Source organism: Papio anubis, chromosome 3 (assembly GCF_008728515.1).
Source record: "Papio anubis isolate 15944 chromosome 3, Panubis1.0, whole genome shotgun sequence".
Lineage (NCBI taxonomy): Eukaryota > Metazoa > Chordata > Mammalia > Primates > Cercopithecidae > Papio > Papio anubis.
Window position 1 is genome coordinate 86082616 of NC_044978.1, and position 19390 is coordinate 86102005.

General features: G+C 38.3%; 1 protein-coding gene and 1 pseudogene across 11 annotated transcripts in view; one reads left to right on the forward strand and one right to left on the reverse strand.

Moving 5' to 3' along the window:
• SLC9B1 (solute carrier family 9 member B1) overlaps positions 1 to 19390 on the forward strand; it is a 149711-nt gene that overhangs the window by 45575 nt on the left and 84746 nt on the right. The gene's annotated exons all lie outside the window — the stretch shown is intronic.
• On the reverse strand, positions 17149 to 18302 carry LOC101000947 (annotated as a pseudogene).

The window sequence follows — 19390 nt, forward strand, 5'->3', positions numbered from 1 at the left end:
TTTGTAGAGACAGCATCGCCCTAAGTTTCGCAGGCTGGTCTTCAACTTCCAGACTCAAGCCATCTTCCAGCCTTGGCCTCCCAAAGTTCTGGAATTACAGACAATAAGCCATTGCACTCAGCCCATAACATTTCTTATGTTTACTCCTAAAATTTAGCAAAGCATTCAAGACACTTCATGTTTCAATTATGAATTTTCTTTCCACTCTCACCTGCCAAAATATCTCACTTCATCCGAACAAATTTACTTACCTCTCAATGTGCTCTTGACTTCACGTTGCTGTATACGTGTCCATCCTATCCCTTAACTTAGCATGTCCTTATTCTTTGTCTATTGACATTTCATCTTTCAAGAACCTATGATTTTTTTTCCAGATTATCCAGTTTTACTTTGGCACTTATGCCATTTTAATTTGTATAACATTTCTGTCTTTTTTATTAAATTAATTGTAAGTTCCTTCAAATCAGGGATTAGCTCTTTATGATTGGGACCTACCCTCGCATATAAATAGTCATTCAGAAACCATGTATTAAATTATCTAATGTAATATAAATTAGTTATTGCTTCAAATGAGATGTCATGAAAACTATTGATGACTGTTAAGAAATGATAATATCTTTGAATTTCAGGAGAGACTTAATTTCTTTATTTTAAAGTAGAAGTTCAAAGTAAATCAATATTGATATCTATATTCAAGACCTAGAATATTATATTGGCTAGTAAATATTATCCTTCATCTCTGGAGTATGAAAAGGAGCATATAAATGGTGAAATTGCTAGTTTTTTAAAAATCTGACTAAGTGTATTAACCAAATCCAGTGAACATTTCTGTCTGCATCTTATTCAAGATCTTTGCAGCTTTTGACACCAATGACCACTGTCTTATTGAAACACTGTCTTTTTTTTCTAATTCTGAGGCACCACTTACTGGTTTTCCTCTTCCCTCACTGCTTCTTCCTTTCTTGTCTTCCATATTCCATTCTTCTTTTCCTAACTTCTAAATACCACTCAGGACTTAGACCTGGGCCTTTTCCTCTTTTCCTTTTATATGGTTTGTCTATGTGGTCTTATTAATGTCCAAGATATCATATTAACGCGTGCGACCTTCTAATTTAAACATTACCTGGCCAGGTGCAATAGTTGACTCCTGTAATCCCAGCACTTTGGGAGGCTGAGGCGGGCAGATCACCTGAGGTTGGGAGTTCAAACTAGCCTGGCCAACATGGTGAAACCCCATCTCTACTAAAAAATACAAAAATTAGCCAGTCATGGTGGCACGCGCCTGTAGTCCCAGATACTCAAGAGGCTGAAGCAGGAGAATCACTTGAACCCGGGGAGCGGAGGTTGCTCCCAGCGGAGGTGAGCTGACATGTGAGATTGCGCCACTGCACTCTAGCCTGAAAAACACACACACACACACACACACACACACACGCTATATATATATATAAAATCATTATAGATGTAGTTCCTGTGTACTATTTTCCAACTTCATTTCCCTCCTTTTCGTGGAGGCACCAACTGTACAGATAAAAGCAGAAATTAATGTCGGTAGCAGTGTGTTCATCATGTGTCTATGCGTTCATGACAAAGGAAGTTTAAAAACCGAGTTCCCAGCTTCTACATTGGGAAAGTAAAATGAATAATGTTAGAACTTCTCCAAACATGGGGTGACTTATTAAAACCTGCTCAGGCCAGGTGCCATGGTTGATCCCTGTAATCCCAACACTTTGGGACACCAAGGTGGAAGAATCATTTGAAGCCAAGAGTTTGAGGCCAGCCTGGGCAACATAGTGAGACTTCGTCTCTACAAAATAAAAACTTTTTTAAATTAGCTAGGCACTGTGGTGTGTGCCTATAGTCCCAGCTACTCAGGAGGCTAAGGCAGGGGGTCCCTGGAGCCCAGGAGTTCAAGGATGCTGTGAGCTATATGATCGTGCCACTATTCCAACCCAGGCAACAGGGCAAGACCCTGTCTCTTTAAAAATAGTAAAATAAAATAAAAGCTGCTTGGGCAAACTGTTAAATGTTTGCTTCTATTCCTGAGATACCCAGCTGGTCAAGAATTTTTTTAGAATACATTACTAGATTTGCTATTATTTTAATTTAGATGTCTGTATCTAAGCTTAGTTTGGCCTCCAATTTTCTTGGATTATAATGATCTTAAATATTTATATTGCATTTATGTTAGCTTCACAAAATGAATTGAAGGTGTTGCCTCTTTTTCAATTCTCTGAAATTATTTTTATACGAGAGTGCTTATTTGTATGTTCTTTGAATGTTTGGTAGAACTTTCATATTAAAGTATCTCATACTAGTGGTTATTTTCTATGAGAAAGTATTTACTGATTTAATTTTTAAAAATAGATACAGGAATATTCAGGTGTCCCATTTCTTCTTGACTAAGTGTTTATAAATTATAATAGCCAAGGAAGTTGTTCATTTCACTTACGTTTTTAGACTGTTGTCATATATACATCTATAGTATTCACTTTATTATTTTTTCACCCATATTTTATGTTATACCTCATTTTTTATTCCTAATATTGCTTATTTATTACTTCTCTTTTTAATTAATCAATCTTACCAGAAGTGTGCCTATTTTATTATTCTTTTCAAAGAATCAGCATTTGGTTTTGTGAATCTTGCCTATTGTTTCTTTGTTTTATAGTTTATTAATGTTTATTTCTTACTTTTAGCCTTATTTCCTTTAATTTATTTCATTTAGGTTTACTCTGAATTTTTTTTTTTTTTTCCCTAGACAGAGTCTTGCTCTGTTGCCCAGGCTGGAATGCAGTGGCCCAATCTCGGCTCACTGCAATCTCTGCCTCCCGGGCTCAAGCAATTCTTCTGCCTCAGCCTCCTGAGTAGCTGGGATTACAGGCACCCGCCACCACACCCAGCTAATTTTTGTATTTTCAGTGGAGACAGGGTTTTCACCATGTTGTCCAAGCTGATCTTGAACTCCGGACCTCAGATAATCTGCCCACCTTGGCCTCCCAAAGTGCTGGGATTACAGGCCTGAGCCACCATGCCCAGTCTGTTTTTCTCTTTCTAAACTTCCTAAGGTGAACACTTACTAATTTTCAGCTTGTCTATTTTTCAATGTAAACATTTAAAGATATAAATTACCCTTTCAGTACTGCCTCAGCTCTATCTCACAAGTTTTGTTATGTAGTATTTCACTCCCAAATATTTTCTGATTTTTGTTTTCATGTCTTCTTTGACTCAAAAATTATTTAACGGTATGCCTTTAGTTTGAAAATGAAAGAAATTTACATTTTTTTCTAGTATAAAATGCATTTTGGTTATAGAGTATAAGCCGCATGTTATGTTTGTTTATTTGTTGTGATTTGATTCGTAGGCTAGTATAGATTCAGTTCTCCTAAGACTTTAGCAGGCTTCAAAGTATATATATTCTCTAATTTGAGGGTACAGAAGTCTATATATTTCCTTTAAATTAAGCTTTTTTAATACAGTTGTTAAAATCTGAGATAGTCTTACTACCTTTTGATTATCATTGACTCAGAGGTTTAGTTTCTTCAAGGTTGAGGATTTAGCCATTTTTCTTTGTAATTCTGTCAGTTTGTGCTTCATATATTTTAAGGTTGAATTGTTACATGCATACATGTCTTTATGTAATGACTTTTATTCCTCAGAATATTTTTTGTCTGAAATTCTAGTTTTTTATATGAAAATAGCTGTATCAGCCATATATTGATTAATATTTGTTTTATTTATCATTTACTTTTCTCATACCTTCAGAATTTGGTGTCTTCATGTTTTTAACTATTACAGGTTATACCTGGATTTTCATGTTTTTAATCCAGTCTTCAAGTGTCTGTCTTTAACTAATTTAGACCATGTAAGTTTATTGTGGTTATTGATAAATTTATATTTACTTCCGTCATCATATTTTGTGCTTTCTCTTGACCATATTGTTTCTCTAATTCTTTTCCCCAATGCATTCTATTAGATTGATCAAGGTTTTTCCCCTTTATTTGCTTAAAAGCTGTATGTTCTAGTTCTATTCTATTCATGATTACCCTTGAAATTTAAAACGTGTACTTGAATTAACAAGTAATAAAAAACCTAATTTTAAAATTAAAATCTCTAGTTTCCTCTAGAAGGATGCATTAATTTTGATCACCCTCATTCATCTCCAACTTATTGTTTTCCAGTACTTTTCTTCCAATTTATATTTTATCAGCTTTTTTGAGGTATAATATACAGACCACAAAATTTATTTATTTTAAGTGCACATTTTGATGAGTTTTGGTAAATTTATAGTTGTACAATTACAAAAATTCAGTTTTTGAATACTTACATAATCTCAAAAAGTTTCCTCATGCTTATTTGCATTAAATCCTCACTCCTACCTCCCCAAGTCCCAAGTAACAAATGATCTGCTTTCTTTATAGTTTTGCCTTCCATGAAAAGTTACATAGACTGGCCGGGCACGGTGGCTCATGCCTATAATCTGAGCACTTTAGGAGGCCGAGGCAAGCAGACCACTTGAGTCCAGGAGTTCAAGACTAACCTAGGCAACATGGTGAAACCCCATCTCTACTAATAATGCAAAAATTAGCTGGGCATGATGGCGCACCTGTAGTTTGAGCTACTCGAAGGCTTAAGTGGGAGGATGGCCTGAGCCCAGGAGGTGGAGGTTGCAGTGAGCCAAGATCGTGCCACTGTACTCCAGGCTGGGCAACAGAGCGAGACGCTGTCTCAAAAAAAAAAAAAAAAAAAAAAAAGTTAAATAGATTAACTTACAATATGTAGTCTTATGTACCTGACTTTCAGTTAGCAATATATTTTGGAGTTCTAAACAAACTGTTGAGTGTATGATGTGTGGGCAATCCATCCATTTTATGATCATGACCCACACTTGGTTATCCGTTCACCAGTTGATGTAAATTTGCACTGTTTCCAGTTTGGAGTTATTATACACAATGCTGCTATCAACATTTGAATAGACATATTTTTACTTCCTTTGGAAACAGAATTGATGGGATTGTATTGTATAAGTATGTTTAATTTTTTTGTTGTTGTTGTTAAGAAATGAGGTCTCACTATGTTATCCAGGCTGAACTTTTTAACTCATAGGTTCAAGCAATTCTCCCACCTCAGCCTGTGGGTAGCTGGGCCTACAGGCACACAGCACTATGCCCAGCTAAATTTTTAATGATATTGCCAATTTATTTTCCAAAGTGACTGTACTGTTTTATGTTCCTAGCAGTAATGTGTGGTGCTTCTAGTTTCCTTACATCCTCATCAATACTTGGTATGATTAATCCTGTTATTTTAGCCATTCTAGTGTGTATATAGAGTTATCTCAGTTTGGTTTTAATTTGCATTTCACCTGGCTTATTTGCATTTATTCGTATACCTTCTTTGGTGAAGTATCTGTTGAAATCTTTTGCCCATTTTAAAAATTAGGTTTTTTAAATTCTTATAAAAGTTCTTTATGTATTCTAAATGTAAGTTATGCTATTTTGTTTTTGTTGTTGGTTTTTTTTTGTCTTTGTTTTTGTTTTTTTAAGACAGGATCTCACTCTGTCACCCAGGTTGCAGTGCAGTGGCTCCATCACAGCTCATGTAGCCTTGACCTCCTGGGCTCACATGATCCTTGAACCTCAGCCTCCTAGGTAGCTAGCTCTACAGGCACCTGCCACCATGCCCAGCTAATTTTTAAATTTTTTGCAGAGACAGGATTTTGCCATGTTGTCCAAGCTGATCTCAAACTCCTGGGCTGAAGTGATCCTCGTGCTTTGGCCTCCCAAAGTGCTGGGATTACAGGCATGAGCAACCACATCTGGCCTAATATAAGTTCTTTATCAGATATATATTTAGCAGTATTTTCTCCCAGTCTATAGCTTTCCTTTTCATTTATTTATTTATTTATTTATTATTATACTTTAAGTTCTAGGATACATGTGCACAATGTGCAGGTTTGTTACATATCTATACATGTGCCATGTTGGTTTGCTGTACCCATTAACTCGTCATTTACATTAGGTATATCTCCTAATGCTATCCCTCCCCTCTCCCCCACACCCCACCACAGGCCCCAGTGTGTGATGCTCCCCGCCCTGTGTCCAAGTGTTCTCATTATTCAATTCCCACCTATGAGTGAGAACATGCAGTGTTTGGTTTTCTCTCCTTGCAATAGTTTGCTCAGAATGATGGATTACAGCTTCATCCTCTACAAAGGACATGAACTCATCTTTTTATGGCTGCATAGTATTCCATGGTGTATATGTGCCACATTTTCTTAATCCAGTTTATCATTGATGGACATTTGGGTTGGTTCCAAGTCTTTGCTATTGTGAATAGTGCCGCAGTAAACATACAGGTACATCTGTCTTTATAGTAGCATGATTTATAATCCTTTGGGTATATACCCAGTAATGGGATCACTGGGTCAAGTGGTATTTCTAGTTCTAGATCCTTGAGGAATCGCCACACTGTCTTTCCACAATGGATGAACTAGTTTACACAACCACCAACAGTGTAAAAGTGTTCCTGTTTCTCCACATCCTCTCCAGCATCTGTTGTTTCCTGACATTTTAATGATCGCCATTCTAACTGGTGTGAGATGGTATCTAATTGTGGCTTTGATTTGCATTTCTCTGATGACTGGTGATGATGAGCATTTTTTTCATGTGTCTGTTGGCTGCATAAATGTCTTCTTTTGAGAAGTGTCTGTTCATATCATTCACACACTTTTTGATGGGGTTGTTTGATTTCTTCTTGTAAATTTATTTAAGTTCTTTGTAGATTCTGGTTATTAGCCCTTTGTCAGATGCGTAGATTGCAAAAATTTTCTCCCACTCTGTAGGTTGCTTGTTGTCTCTGACGGTCGTTTCTTTTGCTGTGCAGAAGCTCTTTAGTTTAAGTAGATCCCATTTGTCTATTCTGGCTTTCATTGCCATTGCTTTTGGTGTATTAGTCATGAAGTCCTTGCCCATGCCTATGTCCTGAATGGTATTGCCTAGGTTTTCTTCTAGGGTTTTTATGGTTTTAAGTTTAACATTTAAACCTTTAATCCATCTTGAATTAATTTTTGTATGAAGTGTAAGGAAGGCATGCAGTTTCAGCTTTCTACATAAGGCTAGCCAATTTTCCCAGCACCATTTATTAAATGGAGAATCCTTCCCCCATTTCTTGTTTTTGTCAGGTTTATCAAAGATCAGATGGTTGTAGATGTGTGTTGTTATTGAGGACTCTGTTCTATTCCATTGGTCTATATTTCTGCTTTAGTACCAGTACCATGCTGTTTTGGTTAATGTAGCCTTGTAGTATAGTTTGAAGTCAGGTAGTATGATGCCTCCAGCTTTCTTCTTTTTGTTTAGGATTGTCTTGGCAATGCGGGCTCTTTTTTATTTCCATATGAACTTTAAAGTAGTTTTTTCAAATTCTGTGAAGAAAGTCATTGGTAGCTTGATCAGATGCCATTGAATCTATAAATTACCTTGGGCAGTATGGCCATTTTCACAATATTGATTCTTCCATGCTATTCCATGAGCACAGAATATTCTTCCATTTGTTTGTGTCCTCTTTTCTTTCATTGAGCACTGGTTTGTAGTTCTCCTTGAAGAGGTCCTTCACACCCCTTGTAAGTTGGATTCCTAGATATTTTATTCTCTTTGTAGCAATTGTGAATGGGAGTTCACTCATGGTTTGGCCCTCTGTTTGTCTGTTATTGGTGTATAGGAATGCTTGTGATTTTTGCACATTGATTTTGTGTCCTGAGACTTTGCTGAAGTTTCTTATCAGCTTAAGGAGATTTTGGGCTAAGACGATGGGGTTTTCTAAATATACAGTCACGTCATCTGCAAACAAGGACAATTTGACTTCCTCTTTTCCGAACTGAATACCGTTTATTTCTTTCTTCTTCCTGATTGCCCTGGCCAGAACTTCCAACACTATGTTGAATAGGAGTGGTGAGAGAGGACATCCCTGTCTTGTGCCAGTTTTCAAAGGGAATGCTTCCAGTTTTTGCCCATTCAGTATGATATTGGCTGTGGGTTTGTCATAAATAGCTCTTATTATTTTGAGATACGTTCCATCAATACCTAGTTTATTGAGCATTTTTAGCATGAAGGGCTGTTGAATTTTGTCGAAGTCCTTTTCTGCATCTATTGGATAATCATGTGGTTTTTGTCTTTGGTTCTGTTTATGTGATGGATTACGTTTATTGATTTGCATTTGTTGAACCAGCCTTGCGGCCCAGGGATGAAGCCAACTTGATCGTGGTAGATAAGCTTTTTGATGTGCTGCTAGATTCAGTTTGCCAGTATTTTATTGAGGATTTTTGCATTGATGTTCATCAGGGATATTGGTCTAAAATTGTCTTTTTTGTTGTGTCTCTGCCAGGCTTTGGTATCAGGATGATATTGGTCTCATAACATGAGTTATGGAGGATTCCCTCTTTTTCTAGTGATTGGAATCATTTCTGAAGGAATGGTAGCAGCTCTTCTTTGTACCTCTGGTAGAATTCGGCTGTGACTCCATCTGGTCCTGGACTTTTTTTGGTCAGTAGGCTCTTTATTATTGCCTCAATTTCAGAGCCTGTTATTGGTCTACTCAGGGATTCAAATTCTTCCTAGTTTAGTCTTGGGAGGGTGTATGTGTCCAGGAATTTATCCATTTCTTCTAGATTTTCTAGTTTATTTGCATAGAGGTGTTTATAGTATTCTCTGATGGTAGTTTGTATTTCTGTGGGATCGGTGGTGATATTCCCTTTATCAGTTTTTATTACGTCTATTTGATTCTTCTTTCTTTTCTTTTTTATTAGTCTTGCTAGTGGTCTATCTATTTTGTTGATCTTTTCAAAAAACCAGTTCCTGGATTCATTGATTTTTAAAAGGGATTTTTGTGTCTCTGTCTCCTTCAGTTCTGCTCTCTGATCTTAGTTATTTCTTGCATTCTGCTAGAAATGATTTTCAATGATTTGATTTTGTGTGCTCTTGCTTCTCTAGTTCTTTTAATTGTGATGTTAGGGTGTCAATTTTAAATCTTTCCTGTTTTCTCTTGTGGGCATTTAGTGCTATAAATTTCCCTCTACACACTACTTTAAATGTGTCCCAGAGATTCTGATATGTTGTGTCTTTGTTCTCATTGGTTTCAAAGAACATCTTTATTTCTACCTTCATTTTGTTATTTACCCAGTATTCATTCAGGAGCAGGTTGTTCAGTTTCCATGTAGTTGAGTAGTTTTGAGTGAGTTTCTTAATCCTGAGTTCTAATTAGATTGCACTGTGGTCTGAGAGACAGTTTGTTGTGATTTCTGTTCTTTTACATTTGCTGAGGAGTTCTTTACTTCCAGCTCTGTGGTCAGTTTTGGAATAAGTGTGATGTGGTGCTGAGAAGAATGTATATTCTGTTGATTTGGGGTGGAGAGTTCTGTAGATCTGTGTTAGGTCTGCTTGTTGCAGAGTTGAGTTCAATTCCCGGATATCCTTGTTAACTTTCTGTCTCGTTGATCTGTCTAATGTTGACAGTGGGGTGTTAAAGTCTCCCATTATTATTGTGTGGGAGTCTAAGTCTCTTTGTAAGTCTCTAAGGACATGCTTTATGAATCTGGGTGCTCCTGTATTGGGTACATATATATTTAGGATAGTTAGCTCTTCCTGTTGAATTGATCCCTTTACCATTATGTAATGGCCTTGTCTCTTTTGATCTTTGTTGGTTTAAAGTCTGTTTTATCAGAGACTAGGATTAAAACCCCTGCCATTTTTTGTTTTCCATTTGCTTGATAGATCTTCCTCCATCCCTTTATTTTGAGCCTATGTGTGTCTCTGCACGTGAGATGGGTCTCTTGGATACAGCAAATTGATGGGTCTCGACTCTTTATCCAATTTGCCAGCCTGTGTCTTTTAATTGGAGCATTTAGTCCATTTACATTTATGGTTAATATTGTTATGTGTGAAACTGATCCTTTCATTATGATGTTAGCCGGTTATTTTGCTCATTAGTTGATGCAGTTTCTTCCTAGCATTGATGGTCTTTACATTTTGACATGTTTTTGCAGTGGCTGGTCCTGGTTGTTCCTTTCCATGTTTAGTGCTTCCTTCAGGAGCTCTTGTAGGGCAGGCCTGGTCGTGATAAAATCTCTAAGCATTTGCTTGTCTGTATAGGATTTTATTTCTCCTTCACTTATGAAGCCTAGTTTGGCTGGGTTGAAAATTCTTTTCTTTAAGAATGTTGAATATTGGTTCCCACTCTCTTCTGGCTTGTAGAGTTTCTGCCAAGAGATCTGCTGTTAGTCTGATGGGCTTCCCTTTGTGGGTAACCTGACCTTTCTCTCTGGCTGCCCTTAACATTTTTCCCTTCATTTCAACCGTGGTGAATCTGACAGTTATGTCTTGGGTTGCTCTTCTCGAAGACTCTCTTTGTGGTGTTTTCTGTGTTTCCTGAATTTGAATGTTGGCCTGCCTTGCTAGGTTGGGGAAGTTCTCCTGGATAATATCCTGAAGAGTGTTTTCCATCTTGGTTCCATTCTCCCTATCACTTTAAGGTACACCAATCAGCCGTAGATTTGGTCTTTTCACATAGTCTCATGTTTCTTGGAGGTTTTGTTCGTTTCTTTTTACTCTTTTTTTCTCTAAACTTCTCTTCTTGCTTTATTTCATTCATTTGATCTTCAATCACTGATACCTTTTCTTCCACTCGATTGAATTGGCTACACATGCACGCATCGTGTAGTTCTCGTGCCATGATTTTCAACTCCATCAGGTCATTTAAGGTCTTCTCTATGCTGTTTAATCTTGTTAGCCATTCATCTAATCTTTTTCAAGGTTTTTAGCTTCCTTGCCTTGGGTTTGAACATCCTCCTTTAGCTCGGAGAAGTTTGTTATTACCAAGCTTCTGAAGCCTACTTCTGACAACTCGTCAAATTCATTCTCCGTCCAGCTTTGTTCCATTGCTGGCGAGCAGCTGCAATCCTTTGAAGGAGAAGAGGTGCTCTGGTTTTTAGAATTTTCAGCTTTTCTGCTCTGGTTTCTCCCCATCTTTGTGGTTTTATCTACCTTTGGTCTTTGATGATGGTGACCTACAGATGGGGTTTTGGTGTGGATGTCCTTTTTGTTGATGTTGATGCTATTCCTTTCTGTTTGCTAGTTTTCCTTCTAACAGGATCCTCAGCTTCTAGTCTGTTGGAGTTTGCTGGAGGTCTACTGCAGACCCTGTTTGCCTGGGTATCACCAGTGGAGGCTGCAGAACAGCAAATATTGCTGCCTGATTCCTCCTCTGGAAGCTTCGTCTCAGAGGGGCACCTGGCTATGTGAGGTGTCAATCGGCCCCTACTGACAGCTCTGTTCATTCTCAGTGCTCAAACTCCGTGCTGGGAGAACCACTGCTCTCTTCATGGCTGTCAGACAGGGACATTTAAGTCTGCAGAAGTTTCTGCTGCCTTTTGTTCAGCTATACCCTGCACCCAGAGGTGGAGTCTACAGAGGCAGGCAGGCCTCACTGAGCTGTGGTGGAGCTCAAAGGAGCTTCCCAGCTGCTTTGTTTACCTACTCAAGCCTCAGCAATGTCAGATGCCCCTCTCCCAGCCCAGGCTGCAGCCTTGCAGTTCAATCTTGGACTGCTGCGCTAGCAGTGAGTAAGGCTCTGTAGCTGTGGGACCCGCTGATCCAGGAGTGGGATATAATCTCCTAGTGTGCCATTTGCTAAGACCATTGGAAAAGCACAATATTAGGGTGGGAGTGTCCCAATTTTCCAGGTACCGTCTGTCACGGCTTCCATTGGCTAGTAAAGGGAAATCCCCCATCCCCTTGCATCACTTCCTGGGTGAGGTGACACCCCACCCTGCTTTGGCTCACCCTCTGTGGGCTGCACCCACTGTCCAACCAGTCCCAGTGAGATGAACCAGGTACCTCAGTTGGAAATGCAGAAATCACCTGGCTTCTGCGTCGATCACACTGGGAGCTGCAGACCAAAGCTGTTCCTATTTGACCATCTTGGAACAATCCTCTTTTGTCATTTATTCAAGAAATATTTGAAAAGCAAAGATGTCATCATTTTGATGAAGTCCCAGTTCATCAGTTTTTCTTTTATGGATCATGTTTTTGATATTATATCTAAGAAACCTTTGCTTAGTCCAAGGTCATAAATATTTTCTCCTGTATTTTTTCCTAGACGTTTACAGTTTTAGCTCTTACAGTTAGGTCTATCATCCATTTTAGTTAATTTCCATATATGACCTAAGGATCTAGGTTTACTTTTTGTAAATGAATAACCAATTCTTATAGAATCACTTATAGAAAGAACATCTTTTTCCTATTGAATTGTCTTAGCATCTTTGATGAAAATCAATTGACTTTCATCAAATGAAAGTGGGTTGGATTCTGAACTCCCCTTAATTCCATTGATCGATCTATCTCTCTTAATGCGGATTCTATACTGTCTTGACTACTTTTGCTTTACACTGAATTTTAAAATAAGGCAGTATTAAGTACTCTAACTTCATTCTTACTTAGCAAGATTGTTTTGGCTATTCTAGATATTATTGTATTTCTGTATGATGTTAGAATGAGCTTGTCAATTTTTCCAATAATCTTTCTAGACTTTTGGCAGGAATTGCAGTTAATTTGTAGATCAATTGACATCTAACAATGTTGAGTCATATAATCCATTAACATGATATATCTCTCCATTTGTTTAGGCACTTATCTGAGTGACGTTTTTTAGTTTTCAGTGCAAAGGTTTTGTTAAATGTTTTCCTAATTATTCTATTATTGCTATAATTTGAGTGTCCCTACCAAAACTCATGTTGGAATGCTTAAGAGGTGGGGCCTAACAGGAAGTGTTTGGGTCTTGGGAGCTCTTCCTTTGTGGGCAGTTTGGTACTATTCTTAAACTAGTGAGTGTGTTCTCACTCTTGTGAGACTAGATTAGTTCTCTCAGGAATGGATTAGTTACCATGAAAATGAGTTCCTATACAGTGAGGTCACGCTTCATGCTTGGCCCCTTGGTGCATACCTACTCCCCTTTAACCTTCTTCTACCATGTTGTGACACAACACTAAAGCTTTCACCAGAACCCAAGCAGATGCCAGTGTCATGCTTTCCAGCCTGCAGAACTGCAAGCCAAATATACCTCTTTATAAATTACTCAGTCTCCGGTATTCTGTTATAGCAACACAAAACGGACTAAGACAGAAAATTGGTACTGAGAGTGGGATGTTGCTATATAGATACTGGAAAATGCAGAAGCCTCATTGGAACTGGGTAATGGGCAGAGGCTGGAAAAGTTTGAAGGAGCAGAGTAGAAAAAGACTGTATTGTCATAAACAGAGCATTAAGGATAATTTTGGTGAGGGCTCAGAAGACAACAAAAAGATGAGAGAAAGTTTAGAATTTCTTAGAGATTGGTTAAGTCGTCATTACCACAATGCTGATAGAAATATGGACAGCAAAGGCCATTTTAATGAGATCTCAGATAGAAATGAGGAACAAGGTATTAAGAACTGGAGACAAAGTCATCCTTGTTACACCATAGCAAAAATTTGGCTGTGTTGTATCTAAGGCTTTGTGCCCTAAGGTTTTGTGGAAGGCCAGACTTAAGATTGATGAACTAGGGTACCTGGCAGAAGAAATTTCTAAGCAAAATATAGAGCAGCTGTGTAGCTACTGTTTACTACATTCAGTGAAATGCAAAATGAAAGGGAAACAAGCATAAAAATTTGAAAATTAATAGCCTGGCCATGTGGTAGAGAATGAAAGAGCATTTTCAGGGGAGGAATCCAAGGTTGCAGCAGAACAAGAAATACTAAAAAGATTAGCACTGAGAGAAGAAAGCCAGTTGATAATTATTGAGATAATTTTTTTAAAGACCCTTGAAGGCATTTCAGAAATTTTAGAGGTTGCCTCTCCAGAGGTCTAGGAGGACAGAATGGTTTTAAGAGACAGGACCCATGCATCACTGCCCTGTGTAGCTGTTTTGAGATCCTGCTCCCCAAATTCTGGCACAGCCCTCAGCAGCCACCCCAGCCATGGCACAGTCATACCCAGGTGTGGCTCAGGCTGCCATCCCACAAGATACAAGCCATAAACCTTGGTGGCAAACAGTCGTGGATCAAGCAGCCTCAGATGCAGCTCTTAACACCACTCTGAAGGGTGCAAGCGGTAAGCCTTGATGGCATTTACAACCATGTGGTACTAGTTTTTCAGATGTGCAGAATACAAGAGAAGTGGAGGTGGCTTGCACCTAGATTTTAAGGAATGTACTGAAAAGACTGGGAGCTCAGGTAGAGACTTGTTGCAGGGCCAGAGCCACTGCAGCGTACCTCTCCTAAGGCAATGCTGAGCAGAAAAATGGGGTGTTGGAGCTGCCACAAAGAGCCTGCACTAGCGCAATGCCTAGTGAATACATGAAAGTGGACCACCACTGGGACTCCAGAACTATAGAGCCATTGCCAACATACAACCTCAGCCTGGAAAAGCCACAGGTAACCAACTCCAACCAGTGAGAGCAGCCATGTGGCTATGCCCAACAAAGCAGCGGAGGTGGGGCTGCCCAAGGCTTTAGGGATAAAACTCCCCACTGTGCCCAGGAGGCAGCACATGGAGTGGAGAATTATTCTGGAGCTTTAAGATTTAGTGTCTGCCCTGCTGAGTTTTGAACTTGCTCGAGGCTTGTCATCTCTTTCTTCTTTTGGCCTATTTCTCCCTTTTGGAATGGGACTGTCTGCCATATGACTATTCCACCATTGTATCTTGGAACTAAATAACTTGTTTTTTTTTTATTATTATTCTTAGTTTACAGGCTCATAGCTAGAAGGAACTTGCCTTGAGCCTTATATGACACTTTGGACTTTGACCTTTGAATTGGTACTGGAATACATTAAGACTTTGCAGACCATTAGGATTGAATAATTATATTTTACAGTGTAAGAGAGACATGAGTTTGGGGTTCCAAGGGTGGAATGCCATGGTTTCAGTGTCTCTGCCAAAAATCATGTTGGAACCCTTAAGAGGTAGAGCCTAATGAGAAATGCTTAGGTCATGGGGACTCTGCCATTTTGAGCAGCTTGGTGCAGTCCTCATATAGTGAGTGAGTTCTTGTTGTCATGAAACTGGATTGGTTCCTGTGGGAATACATTAGTTACCCTGAGAATGGATTGTTATAAAGCAACCCATTGTACAAAGTTATACCTTGCGTTTGGCCTCTTGGCACATTCCCACTTCCTCTTTGGTCTTCTGCCATGTTTTGATGCACTACTAAAGTCCTCACCAGAAGCTAAGCAGATGCTGGTGCCATGCTTCTTGAACTTCCCAGTCTGGAGAAACATGAGCTAAATAAACCTCTTTATACAGTCTCAGACATTCTATTATAACAACATAAAACAAACTAAGACATTTATTTTTGATGCTATTGTGATTGGAATTGTTTTCTTTATTTCATCTTTGTATTGTTTATTGCTACTATATATACAACTGATTTTTGTATATTGATCATATACTCTACAAACTTGCTAAGCCCCTCTCTTAGTTCTAGTAAATTTGGGAGGGGGTGTGGTATGTGGGTGTGTGTGTGGGTGTGTTCCTCAGGATTTTCTGTATACACGGCTAATAACAAAAAGAGTTGTCTTTTTTCCATACCTTTTTTTCCTTGACTATTGCACAAACTAAGACCTATGGTGCATTGTAAAATAGAAGTGGTAAACACAGGTATCTTTGCATTTTTCCTAATCTAGAGGGAAGCACATTCGATTTTTTTTTTAACCATAAAGTATGTTTGCTATAGGCTTCTGGTAGATGCCTTGATCATTTGAAGAAGTTCCCTTCTATTCATAAGTTGATGAGATTTTTTTTTAATATATGAGTGTTGAATTCTGTCAAATGCTTTTCTGCATCTGTTGAGGTGATCATATGGTTATGTCCTTTATTCTCTTAATATAGTTTATTACATTGATTTTGGATGTTAAGTCAACCTCACTTTCCTGAGATAAACTTCATTTGATTATGGTATAAAAGTTTTTTCATATGTTGCTCAATTACATTTGCTAATATTTGGTTAAGAATTTTTATGTCTAGGTTCACAAGGGATATTGGTATATAGCTGTGTTTTCTTGTAATGTCTGTCTCGTATCGATATCAGGGTAATATTGATATCAAATGAAATAAAGTTAGTTGGGAAGTTTCCTTCCTCCTCTATTTGCTGAAAAAAGTTTTTGTAACATTGGTATTGTTTCCTCCCTTAATAGTTTGATAGAATTCACCAGTGAAGTATATTTTTTCTCTATAGGAAGATTTTAAATTACTGATGCAGTTTCTTTACTTGATATTGGTATATATTTTTTCCTTTCTCCTTTAGTCAGTTTTGGTAATTTGTGTCTTTCTGAGAATTGTTCTATTTTATCTGAGCTGTCTAATTTTTTACCTTAAAGTTATTACACCATTTTCTTAACATCCTTTTAAGGGTAAGGTCTGTAGTGATATTTCTCTTTCATTCTTGATTTTGGGAATTAGTGTCTTCTTTCTTTTTTCTTGGTCAATGTAACTAAACATTATTTATTTTCTTGACTTTCTGAAATAAGCAATTCTGGGTTTCTTTGGTTGTTTTTAATGATATCCTGTTCTGTATATATCGTTTTCCACCGTGACCTTTGCATTTCATACATCCTACTTACTTTTGGCTTGGTTTACTCATCTTTTTCTAGAGTCTTAAGATGGAAGTTTTAATTATCAATTTTAGATTACCTTTTCTTCCTGTTTCTAAAGCTATACATTTTCCTCTATACACTGCTTTAATTGCATCCTGTAAATAACGTTTGTTTTTTTTTTTTCTTGTATTTTAAGTTTATAACATTTTATTTGTAAAAATAGGCTGGGGAAAAAGGATTTGTACCACTGGGGGAGAACTATTTTGGGCCATTTTTAAATTTCTTTTCCTCTTAACAATTTTCAAAGTCACATTTGAATTCTTTGAGAATGGTATTTGTCAACAAAAAAGCTCAAGTGAAAAGGAGGAGGGAAACTGAGGAAGTATGAAGAAAGGGAGTGAGAGAAGGAGGAGTGGGCATACAACAGCCAACACATAAAGAAATGACTTTTACTGAAATGACTCTGCACTGTGCCTCATGCACTAGGTGATGCAAGCATGCTGCTCAAACATCAACACCAAACGTCATTTAGAAATGGTGGTCTTCTCTGGGTTTTGACGGACACTTGTTCCCCAACATGGCACTATTAAATGATGCTTTCAAGGCAGACATTAAGACATTACTCCAAAGAGAAGACTGTGGTGGCAGATGCTGGGGCCATATTCTTCATAGGCCTTCTTGGTGTGACAGTCTGAAATAACTCCAGAGTTGAGGCTAGCATTAAGCTTCCAAACCATAAGGCATAGTGCTACATGTGATGGATTGCCACCCGAACCTCTGCAAGCTTAGGTTTGAGTCTCCTGCCACTGAGCTCCTTTACTGAGTTTTAATCTGACATGTACCACTCTTCAAATCTCTCTGCAGTTGAGGTTCAAATTCCTGAACATAGTCAAACCTCTTGAAAGAACAACATTCTTATACAGTGGACAATGCACATCAATGGGACAGTTTTGTATTCATCAACAATATTCAAGATGGATTCCATAACGTCTGAGTTGGCAAACTCTGGGTAAAAAAATATTTCAGGTTGCAGGAACCTTTTGTAACCAACATCTATTATGAATTTCTCCTGGTTGATCACACTGATACCTGTGTACTGTTTGATCCACTTCCAGTGATCCACGTCATACTTAGCAAATTCCTTGACTATATCAGGGCAAATGTAACAGTATTTCTCCTTCATGGCTTTTGTGGTCTCCAGTGACTGCCCAAGAGGGATTCCTACTTCCCTCTCCCTTAGCAGCTGTTGGATGAAATACGCAATATCACCTACAATCAGAATGTGTTTGATGCAGCTCCCAATTACATAACCTTCTACAACTGGGAGAACATGGGTGACTCCATCTCTTTTGTCAATTACTATAGTGATTAACATACATTCACCCACTTGGTGAGATGTCCAAGATGCCACCAAGGCCAGTACCTCCTGAACTGCAATGTAGAATCCTAGTACATTAAATAATTCAAACATAATTTCTGCAAAAATGCTCTCTGTTTTCTAGTGTATTCCGTGGAAGTTCTGTCATTAAAAAATAATGGTCCTCAGATTCTGCTCAAAAATATTTAAAAACCACTTGCTCCATGAACCTTTCCATAATACCGCAGTCTTCAGTGATTCCATGTCATATTGACCACTTTGTAGCATACATAGGTTTATCAGTGGCTTCATCCTGTATTTAAAAAGTCAAGGTCATCAACTCCCCTCAACATTCTCCTTTGGGCTTTGTCATCTACCTTTGCTGACTCTCTGATAGAAATGCATGAAAGAATAGTAAACTATGGCTCAGTGTTGCCTGCATAGCCAAGTTTGGAATACCTACTGAGGTTGTCACAGGGCTGAGACCCAGAGCAGTGGATGCAGCTCAACCTCCAGGTGTGGGCTGGATGCCAGGGGCTGAGAGCAGGGCCATGGAGGAGCCAACGTGGGCACTGAGTGGCTCTTACCTGATGCCACAGTCTGCCACACAGGAAGGCAGGAAGCCCGCCATGCTTGGAATACACAGCACTTAGCACCACTGGCCACCCTGGAGCACCCTGCCACCATGCACTCGGCAACCCACTCACCCCATGTGCCACGTCTCCTGCGTATTTCCATTTTTATTATAAGATATATTGTAGATGGGTGCAGCAAACCACCATGGCACATGTATACCTATATAACAAACCTGCACATTCTGCACATGTATCCCAGAACTTAAAGTACAATAAATTTTTTTAAAGGAGTATTTTAAAGGATCAATCTACTATTTGACAGTCATGGAAATAGTGAATGGGAGTTAAAGGAAAAAAAAAATAAGCAAAAGAAAGAAGGGAGGAGGAAAGGGAAAAAGGAAAGAAAAGAAAAGGAAAAGGGAAATACAAGAAAAGAGACTAAATAAATAAATAAGTGATTGAAAGTCTGGGAGTTGGCAAATACGTATTCAGACAACACTGACAAAATAGGCCTCTTGCTAAAAATAGCAGAATGCACAAAGTACAGTAGCAGCCTGTCTGTCCTGAGAGGCTGGGGAGGTTTAGGAAAAGAGGCTGGGCAGGTTGGAGACAGATAAGTATGCAATCAGTTTTTGCTTGGTGGAGAAAGTAATCATGGGTGATTCAGAAAAAGGAAGATACTTACATAATAATTGTTTTGTACTTTTTTTTTTTGGTCTTCTATTACTTTCATAAAATTATCTTTGCATCAAAAGTTATTAACACTTTCAGGACTCGTTGTATGCAAAATTCTTTGAATTGGATTTCTTAATTTGTGATCACACTGATAATTTATCTAGCACA